Source organism: Planococcus citri, chromosome 3, assembly GCF_950023065.1.
Source record: "Planococcus citri chromosome 3, ihPlaCitr1.1, whole genome shotgun sequence".
Classification (NCBI taxonomy): Eukaryota; Metazoa; Arthropoda; class Insecta; order Hemiptera; family Pseudococcidae; genus Planococcus; species Planococcus citri.
In genome coordinates this window covers 37,298,090-37,309,183 of record NC_088679.1, presented here as the reverse complement: position 1 = coordinate 37,309,183, position 11,094 = coordinate 37,298,090, and the positions used below count along the sequence as shown (strand labels likewise).

General features: G+C 33.8%; 1 protein-coding gene across 2 annotated transcripts in view; it reads left to right on the top strand.

Moving 5' to 3' along the window:
- Positions 1-189: 189 nt before the first annotated feature.
- The window catches only part of LOC135840506 (uncharacterized), a 42,794-nt gene continuing 31,889 nt past the window's right edge, over positions 190-11,094 (top strand). For both annotated transcript variants that reach the window (XM_065357099.1, XM_065357098.1), the window contains exon 1: positions 190-6,473. The gene's annotated coding sequence lies outside the window, so the exon portion shown is untranslated. The remainder of the gene's footprint in view (positions 6,474-11,094) is intronic.

Here is an 11,094-nt window from a genome sequence, read left to right as displayed (position 1 = left end):
AAGGCACGGAAAAGTACAAATTTGGCTTTTTTGGATTTTAGTAGTTAGACACCCCAATGCTAAAAAAAAGTTTTCAAAAATTCCAGAAAAGTATTTAGAAAATACTGAAAAAAGTTGGGAAAATTCTCGGAAAAGAGCTCAAAATTTGAATTTGGAATTTTTGAAATCAAGAGACTCAAAATTTTAGTTTTCAGTGGCCGAAAAAAAATCATTTGTGGATGGTGATGAAAATCAAGCCTTTGATGAATTCAGTTTTCAAAATGGATAGTGAGTAGATTTTTCAGAGCATATAATTTTTTTAAAAAATGGTTATTTTTTGGCTCAAAATAGGTCACTAAAAATACTATTTTTTCGCGCAGAATTCTGCTCCAATGCCTGATCAAACGTCCCTCGACTACACGCTCGAAAACTCTTCCCTCCGCACTAAATCTAGCAAAATTCCACTCGAACATTTTCTTCGTGTAAACCACACGTTTCGCGAATTCCTTCTCTCAGCCTGGAATTTAACCAGCTTGAAATACGTGTCAGTTGTGTTTCGGAATAAATCATTCAACCAGCTTTCAAGTATCAGTTTCCAAAATGCATACGACGATTATTTATTCAAATCAAAGGCACGTGTATTGTGTAGGAGCCACGATACAATGACTTGACGCTTGACACTAGACACCTAACTGCTTTTTAACTCTCGCATCCATTAAAAGTATGTAGGTATCCATAAGAAAAAGCTTTTCACCAGCTTCACACACGTTCGATTTCACTTATAGTTTAACTACATCACAACCTTACCTTATAAGAAGACGTGTACCTGCGATGGAAGTTTTCTGAATTTCAATTTGGAATTTGCTAAACCTGTATGTCGTAATAAAGAAAATGAGAGAATAAAGGCCCGATGATAATGATGTAAACTGCAAATCGAGTCAGTCGAATCGATACATTTTGCGAAAGCTTATATTTCTCCACGGCTCATACATAATGAAATTGACATTCTACTCGTGTTCGTATATTCTAATTCATAAATAAAATAGGCTTTTGAATTAAACGAGTTCAATTTGCAAAATTTCAACTTCGTTACATCCCATTACCATTCCAAAGGTCCGTCAGCGAAGAAAACTTATCCCTCGTATAAATTACCAAGATGTTTTGTTTTTCTTACAAAACTTCCTGTTCTTCGCATAAACAAAGCCGCACGTATGACGATGAAGTAAACAACTAAAAACAAAACCGACAAAAAAACACGATGGAATCCTTCGAGATGAAAACAAAATTTCTCGTTTTAGTTGTTTTGCAGTTTACATCGAACCAAGTCACGTAAATGACGATTTCAAATTTCGATACACGCGAGACTGAATAAAGCACTGGAAAAATTTCAGCTGATGACACGAAGAAGGATTAAAGGTGGTGAAAAAAAGCTTTACAAACATTCAGGGTTTGAAAACAAAATCCCCACTAGAACATTACTAGGTATTTTGGAGATTTCAATTTTTTTCTCTAGGTCTTTCCACGCTTAGATAGGTACGAGTATTATAGATTTTTCTCAATCGTATGAAAACTCAAATTTTTCGCTATTTTCACACAGCTGAATTGGAAACTTTTTCTCCTACTTTGGCACACAAGCTGCGTACGAATATTTCCAAAGCCAGGATTTACTCGGTTTATAGAAAAATCATCCTTCGAGCGTTTCGAATAAAAACTACATCTTCATATCTAATATTTATATTTCGAATTTAGTCCTTACAGAAAGTTATTTTATACAACTTTTTTTTGCCACTTATGGGTATCGATTTTGGAAAATGGAGATTTTGAAAATTTTGAATCAATCATCGAGTGAGTCTTGATTTTTACTTATCTTGGCCCACCATAACATACCTATAGATGTATAGATAATTAGATGGATTTTTTTCTTGGCCAAATTTTTCAAATTTGTTTTCGAGCTGACCCTAATGTTTTCACAAACAGAAACTTTCAAAAAATTTTCAGTGAAAAATTTTTGTTCAACTTTGCTTATTTTACTTTACTCTCTACTTATGGTACAATACTGTTCAATACGAAAATTCCAACATAAAAAATTTACAAGATTTTTTTCACTTCGTTACTTATTTGTGATTATAGTCGTACCCACGTCCAAATGTCAATTCCTTTCGTCACGACTCGATCGTATTCGAAAAGAAAAAAAAATCAATATTTAATGAATTACAAATGATGCAATGCAATACTTATAACTATTATTTTAATCGAAATAAATAGCTCATCCGTGTAACATCAGTATAATACCTACCTAAACCTTAGAAAAACCTTGTGATTGAAACGTAGGTATACCATTTCTTTAGTTACATATTTTCACTCGTTTATAGTTGTGCCTTTTCGTACACTAGAAAACGTACCTATTATACCTACCTGTAATAAGTATTCATATACATTTGTAACATATCCTGTGTAATACTCTGTGTCAAACAAATACGTATATTTAACATATCAACGTGCACTTATCTCAGACGTATTTATAAAACGTTGTTACATATTTTTTAACTTTATATTTTTCAAATTGATCGTCAAGTGTAAAGATAGCTTATACCTTTATAATTTTATACACACGGACTGATGAACCGTCTAGGAAAATTGCAAACATTGGCATGATTAAAAAATCGCGTGCCGTACGGCTCAAGGTTATGTTAAAAATTGACTCGAAACGATGGATTAATTTGGTTTTTAAAAAATGTACACACAATCTGATTAGTTCATTATTCGAGTCATAATAAAAATAATGCATTTTGCATTATTACCTACCTACCTACCTATACGATTCGAACATCAAGATTTATTTTTTTTATAGCCTACCTAAACCAATTTTTTATACCATACCACTCGACGTCTAAACGAGAGGAGAATCTCGAGAATATTTCGCTGGAAGAAATTTTAACGATAGGGAATTTTTTACGCGAAAAATGGCCCTTTACAGGTTCGCTCATCTTTTATGGCAATTGCTAATTCACTCTATCGTTTCTCAACGCCAAAAATGCCTGTTTATAGATCAAACTATTTCTATATTATGACCGCGAGGAGATTGCACAAGGGGGTTCTAGGCTGTGCGAAAAAAAAAAATAGAATAAAAATTGTTATTCGCCCACACAAATACCTGCTTTCAAAACTCAAGGCGAAAGTTTTCCGAAAAATGAGCGTTTAAATATAGATTCTGTAACAACTTTGTAAGACGAAAGGAAAAAGTTGGTAAACAAAATTTTCTCTTTCTTTAAAAATGAACATGTCTGAAAATAGTCGTGTTGCTGATATATAAAGGCAGGTATAAAATCGTGACTTTTTCTTTTGAGCAGACATAGGGCTTTAAAATTTCGAGGTTTCGTGTTCTCTTTTTTTTTGGAAATTTTCTTTGCCACTGGCGTAGAATTTTTAGTTTCAAATAGGCACGACTAATTTTAGCCATAAACTTTTTTCTGTTATGATTCGTGCAATACTTTAAAAGTATAGGCAGTAGGCACGTTGTATAAAATCTTTTTCTCGCTCTGATTTTGGAAGCCATTTGGAGTTTCGTTAAGTTCAGCTAAATTGTACTCGTATGATGTTAAATTTTTTTTCTTTTGGCGAGACGTGTTCAAGGTAAAATGCTTTTGGAGTTTTAGAATTTCGTTCGAAATTTTTTGTAATCAGATTCTTATTTCGGTTTGGCAAATTTTTGTCTGTTTGGGAAAATTTTCTTAGGTTTCCTTCATCTCAACTTGAAAATACAGAATTGGGATGCGGAGGAGGCTATCTCTGTAAAAATTCTAAGATGGAGGTTTCTGAATGTCGAGCTGACAATTTTCTATAGGATGGAAAACAATTTTCGAATTGAAATTTCAGGCTTGATTCAAGTTGTAAGGCTGGTTGCAAAATTTCATAAGATGGAAAAAATTCGTTTGGAAAAAAATATGCTTCCTTTTTTCAAGAATTCAAGGATTTACTAAAATTTTCATTAGAACTGATTTTACTAAAAAGTCAAGTAACTAGTTGAAAAAAATCATTTTTCATTTTGAAATTTCAACTTTATGCGAAATGGGAAAATTTATAACTTTTTCATGCAAAGTTGTAGGTACTTTTCTTTTCATCTCAGAGAACATTTTTTTCCATTTTGTAAATCCCAAGAGTTTTCTACTATACAGCCTTTTTTCATAACAAAAGGAGCCAGAAACAGTTGAAAGTTGTAAAAAATTTTAAACTTTCAATTCTCATAAAAAATCTTAGTTGATGTGATTTTTTTGAATTTTTAATTACGTTACCTATATTCCAGAGTAATTTTTGAAGATGAACAAAAAAATGTGAAAACGCTGCTCATAGCAAAATTTTGCTGGGCAAAGTGCCAAATCTCGAAACAGGAGGGCCAATTAAAACCTCGATTCTCCTTCAATTTCGAATTTGAGCTATTTTGTTATAGGTTATAGAACTTTTATGATTCGTTTTTTATTTCCAATAATTTTTTACTAATCTTTGACAAATTCGGTTACGTGCCGAAAATCAACTCTTGACTCGTGATTTATTGGCTATCCCTCTTCAACCCACACCAAACATGAGGTCATGTTTTTCGATTTCGTTCAAGTGGCTCCTCATTTAAAAAAAAAAGTGAGTGACTGAAGGGACACTGAGGGATCGAACCCAAAAATATGAATAAATATGTATTCGAACTCATCCACCTTGAATTAGCTGGATTCGTCATTTCACGCCAAAATTAATCATTTTTCAATTTTTTCTCAAACGTGAGACATGTGAGACAAGTTGATGGGACATTGAAGTCTTGTATCTGCAAAATGTGTGGATATTCGAACTCAAAATATTTTAAAAACTATAAAAAATGACGAGTCATACTTCATTTTTTATTTTTTGGCATTTTCACCATATTTGAGGACGGTGGAGGAGAGAGTTTGTAAAGGTTAGATAGAAAAAAATGAACAAATATTCAAGTTCGGTGTCTTAAAATTGAAAACAATCGATGTCGTCACCTTCGATTTAGCTGAAATTTAGACTCCTGGAAGTTCACGTCATCCACACCAGACCTCAGAACCAAATTTTCATCTGCCGAAGTTGATTTTTTTGAATTTTGGCGAATTTTTGAAAATGGCTGAAATAGCCCATTCACTGATAGGGGTTTCATAAAAATAATAAACTACGAGATAAAAGTCTGAAATTTCACTTGAACACTAAAGTCGACCTCCCGAATCTATCGCGATCAATTTCGAGACGATCTGGAGCCTACAATAGAAGTTAGTTTTACTCCAGCACACTGGAATCGCTCCATGAAGTGCTGCAATCAACTTTGGCAGCTGAACATTTGGTTCTGAGGCGTGAGTGACATGAACTTTCAATGAGCCAAATTTCAGCCAAATCGAAGTTGACGAGTTGACAAAGTTTCCTTGTTAGTTACCATGGCAGGGAAAAACTGCAATTTAATACTGTCTTCAATCCACGAAAAGTTAAACGAAAAATTTCTTCATTAGAAAGGTCATAGTACACTTCAGGCCACCCTTGTCAAGCTACCTGGCCCAGCATTAGTACCACTACAGTACACCTATACCTATCCCTCTGGCAATTCTCGAGATTCTCCGTCAAGTCAACGTGGCTGATTGGCATCTTTGGCAGGTTACGAAAAAACTTTTTTCGATTCAATTTTTAGCATACGTCCAGTTTCGTTTACGTTTACCAACCTTGTATTCTGCGCACGTACTCAACGCTGTCATGTCGGAACTTTTACCAAAAACATACGATATTCGACGCTTCCATTTAAAGGTATACCTACATGTTACTCTCGTCTCGTTTAGGTAGGTAAGTATACCAAAAAATACGCATTATGAAATTGTGAGGCGAATTTTTATGCGAATATTAAACATTTGACGACTTTTGTAAATCCTTATTTCTGTATTTCTTACCAACATCTCTCAACCCTTTAAAATTAATTCTTCCGCATCTTGCAATTTTTTTCGACCAGTTCCGCCTTCAAGTTTTCGAAACATCGATATTTGGTAATAACCGGAAGTGCAGGAACTAAATTGAAAAAAAAACAACGAACGCAGAATAAAGATGCAAAAAAAAAAATAAAAATTGAACATACACGAAACGTACATCCGCAAAAGAAATCGTACTATGTTTGCAAATAAACATATTATTAAAAAAGAAACCAATGAAAACAAAACGTTTCGTAACACTGTGATACGTACGTTTTCAAATTTTTTGTTTGTACATTCAAATAAATACATTCGGTTGTTTATTAATGATGTTACTGTTTTCGAAGTTGCTGTTTTATACACATGTTAGTCGACTATTTTGCCCTTTTATATTCGTATTTATCGCGAAAATGTGTAAGTGATTGATGTTACAATAAATTGATAGTTTTTTAACAAAAAACACAGTTCTTGTTTGTTCATTTAATTTACCAGGTGAAAAAAAAAGGTTTCGCATCGTATACTTCATCTCGTATACCCAACGTTTCGGTAAGTACCTACTTAGAAGGGGAAAAAATGCTTCGGACTGTAGCCCGTAGGTGTAAGAAGTGTTTACATGTATAAAAAGATACGCCTTCGTGCCCAACTATAATAATATATTAACGCCGTCTTCTCACCGTTTCGCTACGATGGTCTCAAAAAGCAAATTTCAACGAGTAAAAAAAAGGCCAAGGGGGTTACCGAGCCGGTGTTGAAAATTACAAACTTGGTAAACCGTTTGGTCATAAATTTCATTCTCATGCGTCTGAAATTTAACCGGCTGTAGCGACGCAAAAAAAAATCTATTTTTGTATTAAAATTTCAATAAAGCTACTTAAAGGCGAACATTTCATACACTTTTGTACAAAAGATGAAAGCAACTTTTGATTAAATTTTTACAATCGCGTATACTCGGCTTGCATAGAAAATCCTGTCCATGTTATTTTTACTACACACACGACGAGAAAGGCAACGCGAAAAAAAAAACCTTCCATCGATATATCAAAACAGTAAAAGCAAATTCAGGTCATGCGTCAAGTTTTGAGAAATTAATTTAGACACTTCTACGTTCGTTATTCGGCTCGGGAGAGTTTTTTTTTGACCCATTCACGTAGCTTTTGTGTAGAGGTAGGTACGTCATTCGCGAACATATGCATATATTAAACTTGTACTTACACTGTACGCAGACAACTAGGTAACGATACTTTACCTAGACCTACATACTACATACGTATGCACATCAGTACCACGTATGGTGAAAATACAAATAAAAGATCTCCGTTACGAGATAATTATTTAACCAAACAAAAACAGCCGTTGTTGCCACTCAACTGTGTAATAATTTTGTACTTTTTTCAACTTCCAACTTTATAAAAACTTTCAGCACGAATGGTAAAACGTTATATGGTTTTTGTTTGATTTCATTTTAAAGCTGTATGAGCTGCTATGTTTGAGGAAATCTGAGGGTAGTGGAAAATTCCGGCCTACCCTTTTTTCCATGACCTTTCATTGGCTCGCACAGTTAATTATACTTGATTTTTATCCTTTTTCCTGTCTCAACAGACAGTGGAATAAAACATCATGTTGAAAAATCCAATTCCAAGTTTATGCTTTAATTTAGAAATTGGAAAGAAATTCAGTTTTTGGCAGTCAAACTACCAAAACATTTTTTCAAAATTTGATGAAACTTTGCAAGTTGTCAAAAAACGTCCCAGTTGGCAAAACAGCATTTTTTAGACAGTGCATCTGAATAGGGATATGACCACATATCAGTCAGAATGCATTTTCTGACTGCCAAAACGGCAATATCTGACTGTGGTTCTGAGTGTGGATCTGACTCATCTTGGAATATCAAAAAAATACTTGTTTCTGATTGGTTGATTGTAGTCAGACTGCAAATCTGACTGTCAAAACGGCAATTTCTGACTGCAGAAATGAGTAGTTAGATATCACCAGAAATGTGCCAATCGGGGTGGTGAAAGATTTTATCTTCAAAAAATCTCATACTGAAGTTGGAAGTAGAGAGGGGATGATTTTGAATGAATGAATGAAAAATTTTATTATTATTTGGCTCAGCGCAATTTAGCGCTATTCACAAATTTCACATTGCGTTGTATTTGGGTATTCTAGCAAAACCATGGAGCGTTAGTGGCTATTTGACAAAATTTATTTTGGAATATTTGAAGTTTTTTCTTGTTTGTTTTGGAGGTACCATACCATACTGGAGCCGCATATGTAAATGTAGGACGAAGAATAGTCTTGTAGATTAGTAATGCTGTTTGGATTTTCAAGAGTGAACTTCTGTTGATTAGGGGGGAAAACATGTTTTGAGTTTGAAGTAGGTAGCTTTCATTTTCTGTGAGATATGACTTGTGAAAGTGAGTCGTTTGTCAAGGAATACTCCAAGTTATTTAACGGCATCATCACTCCATTCTATTGTAGTGTTTTCTACATTTATGTTTCTGGCAGAGTTGCACTGATGTCTCAATGTGAAGATTTTTGTAACTGTTTTGTTTGGATTGAGTTCAAGTTTCCAGGATTTTAGCCAGGAGTTAGTGGTGTTGATACTTTGTTCAGGTTTGTCGATTGCACTGGAGAGATTATTACTTTGGGTGCATAAGCAGGTATCTGCAAATTGAAGAATTTTAGCATTTGATGAAGTTGTGATGTCGTTGCAGTAGATGTTGAAAAGCGTAGGGCTTAGAGCAGCTCCTTGAGGTATGCCTCTGAAGGTAGGTTTAGGGTCCAAAAGTGAATTGTGTATGCGAATCTGGAAGTAATGGTCTGATAAGAATGATTTGATAATATCAAATAAATAACGAGGTACTTGAGTATTCTGCAATTTTTGTAGGAGATGAGAATGCCATGTAGAGTCATAAGATTGTTTAATGTCGAGAAATGCTGTGGTGGTATACTGTTTATTTACAAAACCTTGGTGGATAATTTCAGTAAGACAATGGAGTTGGTGTGTTGTTGCTGTATGTTTTTGAAAGCCAAACGGAAACTGTAGCAATATTTTGTGTCTGTTGGTGTGATCAGTTAAGCGCTTCAAGATGATACGTTCTAGTAATTTGGAAAGTGAAGTCAGTAGGCTAGTAGGCTGATTTGGGATGATTTTAATAACTTGAAATTATTTGTAAGGCACCCAGTTAGTTCTCAATTCCATTATTTTTAAAATAGAGTTGAGGACTGATCCTCCTAAGTACTTGAATCCTGAAGGAATTCAAATTAAGACAGCTTTTAATGTATATACTTACTTCCCAACAAACCATCTCGACTTTCAGTTTGAGGTCGAGTTTTGATCGAGTAGAAATCGGCGGATATTTTTGATCATTTTTTTGACGATTTTGAGAATCGACAAAAAATATACAAATAATCGACTGATAGTTTTCAACAATTTTAAACAAAAAGTAAGATTGATGAAAACTTGATCCCAAATCTTCCTCTACGACAACGATTTCAAGATGAAAATTCAAATCGATTTTAGGTCGATTTCTTGATGAAGACCTAAACTTGACTGCAAATATTCATCAATTTTTTCCTTAAAAATATAAAATTTTTTCTGCTTATTGAAGTTGGAGTTGATTTTGACTCATTTTTGCTGAGAAATGAAAATAGTATGAAAATCGCTTCAAAATTTTATGATTCCAAAATTGATAAAAAATAGACATCAATTATTCATCACTGACATCAATTTACTACTCGCAGATAAAGTGTGTAGCAAAAACTATAAGTAGTTTTTCAAAAAACTTCAATGTTGGAGAAAAGAAGTGTTATAACATTTCGCTCTCAGGGGTCATCTAGATCCAATTTTTGAGTCGAAAAAGAGTTGAGGTGCAGGGATTTTCCCCATCAAATCATTTTAAATATCAATTCACAATATAATATTATGTATTTGCATTAATATGCACTAGAATATGAAGAGCAATTTTCTGAAGATTTAAGGTCGTTTTTCATAAGCTCGACACAAAATTGATCGGAAAAATGTGTCGATAGAATGTACTCAAAACCATCGACACAGATATTGAGTCAATTTTGCATCAAATCACAAAAAAGTGTTGAAAAATCAACTGAAAAACTACACACACTCTTCAAATTATCGACACAAAATATGTGGCGATGCTCAATATGAAATATGCTTGATGGTAAATTTGGGTCAATTTTATACCGATAATGTTCGAGAATAGGTCGATTTTATGCCGAAAAAACTGATGAAAAGGAAACAAATCGGGCCAAACTCAACTCAAAATTTGAGTCAACTCGACCCTTTTTTTTTCTCGATATTGTGTCGAGGTGGTTTGTCGGGATTGCATGTTTTTCTGGAAGAGGAAGATTTGAAGTTTTGTGACTTTGAATTGAAGGGCTAATTGTGAAAGTCGCCTTAGTCAGCAGTGATTTTTGTGCAAATCAATGAAAACGTTGTTGTCCTGCTTCAGTGATAATGTAAAAACTTCATGGTCAAGTATTAAAAAAACATCTTCAACTATCCCAGAATGCATTACAATACTCATTTTTCCCTTTAAAATTGACGAAATATGAAAAAAAAATGTTTCAAGTTGTGTGAATAAAAAAATGACTACGGCGACTTTCACAATTAGCCCTTCAATTTTTTTCTGATATCTAGGTAAGTATTCCTAATTCCAAAGACCTTCTTAACCATGAAATGAATATAAATCAGGCCACCTCTCTCGTTAAGTTCAAAACCTTTCTTTGCAATGTGAATAAAACTCGGTGGCGTCGTCTCGTCTTGTCCTACATTAATTTATTATGTTCTAAGTACCTATATTAGAATAGGCTGCACACCTAGCCACATTGGCAACAATTCGTAAAAAATTCACTTTTGGTATTTTTGATATCATGCAGTACCTGGTAAATTCGCATCCCACGATTTCCCCACAATCTTTGGTAAACTTGTACATATTAAAATTCTGTTTTCTTGTAATTTCTTTTTTTAATATTCCGAATGTCATTTTTCGTCCCTATTGTTGTTCTTTTTTCAACGCTTATTCGGGGTTGAAATGATTTATTGCAGAAAATTATTATCAAGGGATTTTTTGAGATGGTTTTTTGCGATAGCGTGTAGACGGTGGGAAGTTTTTTTTGAGCTGCAATTAACATTGTCGATGGAATT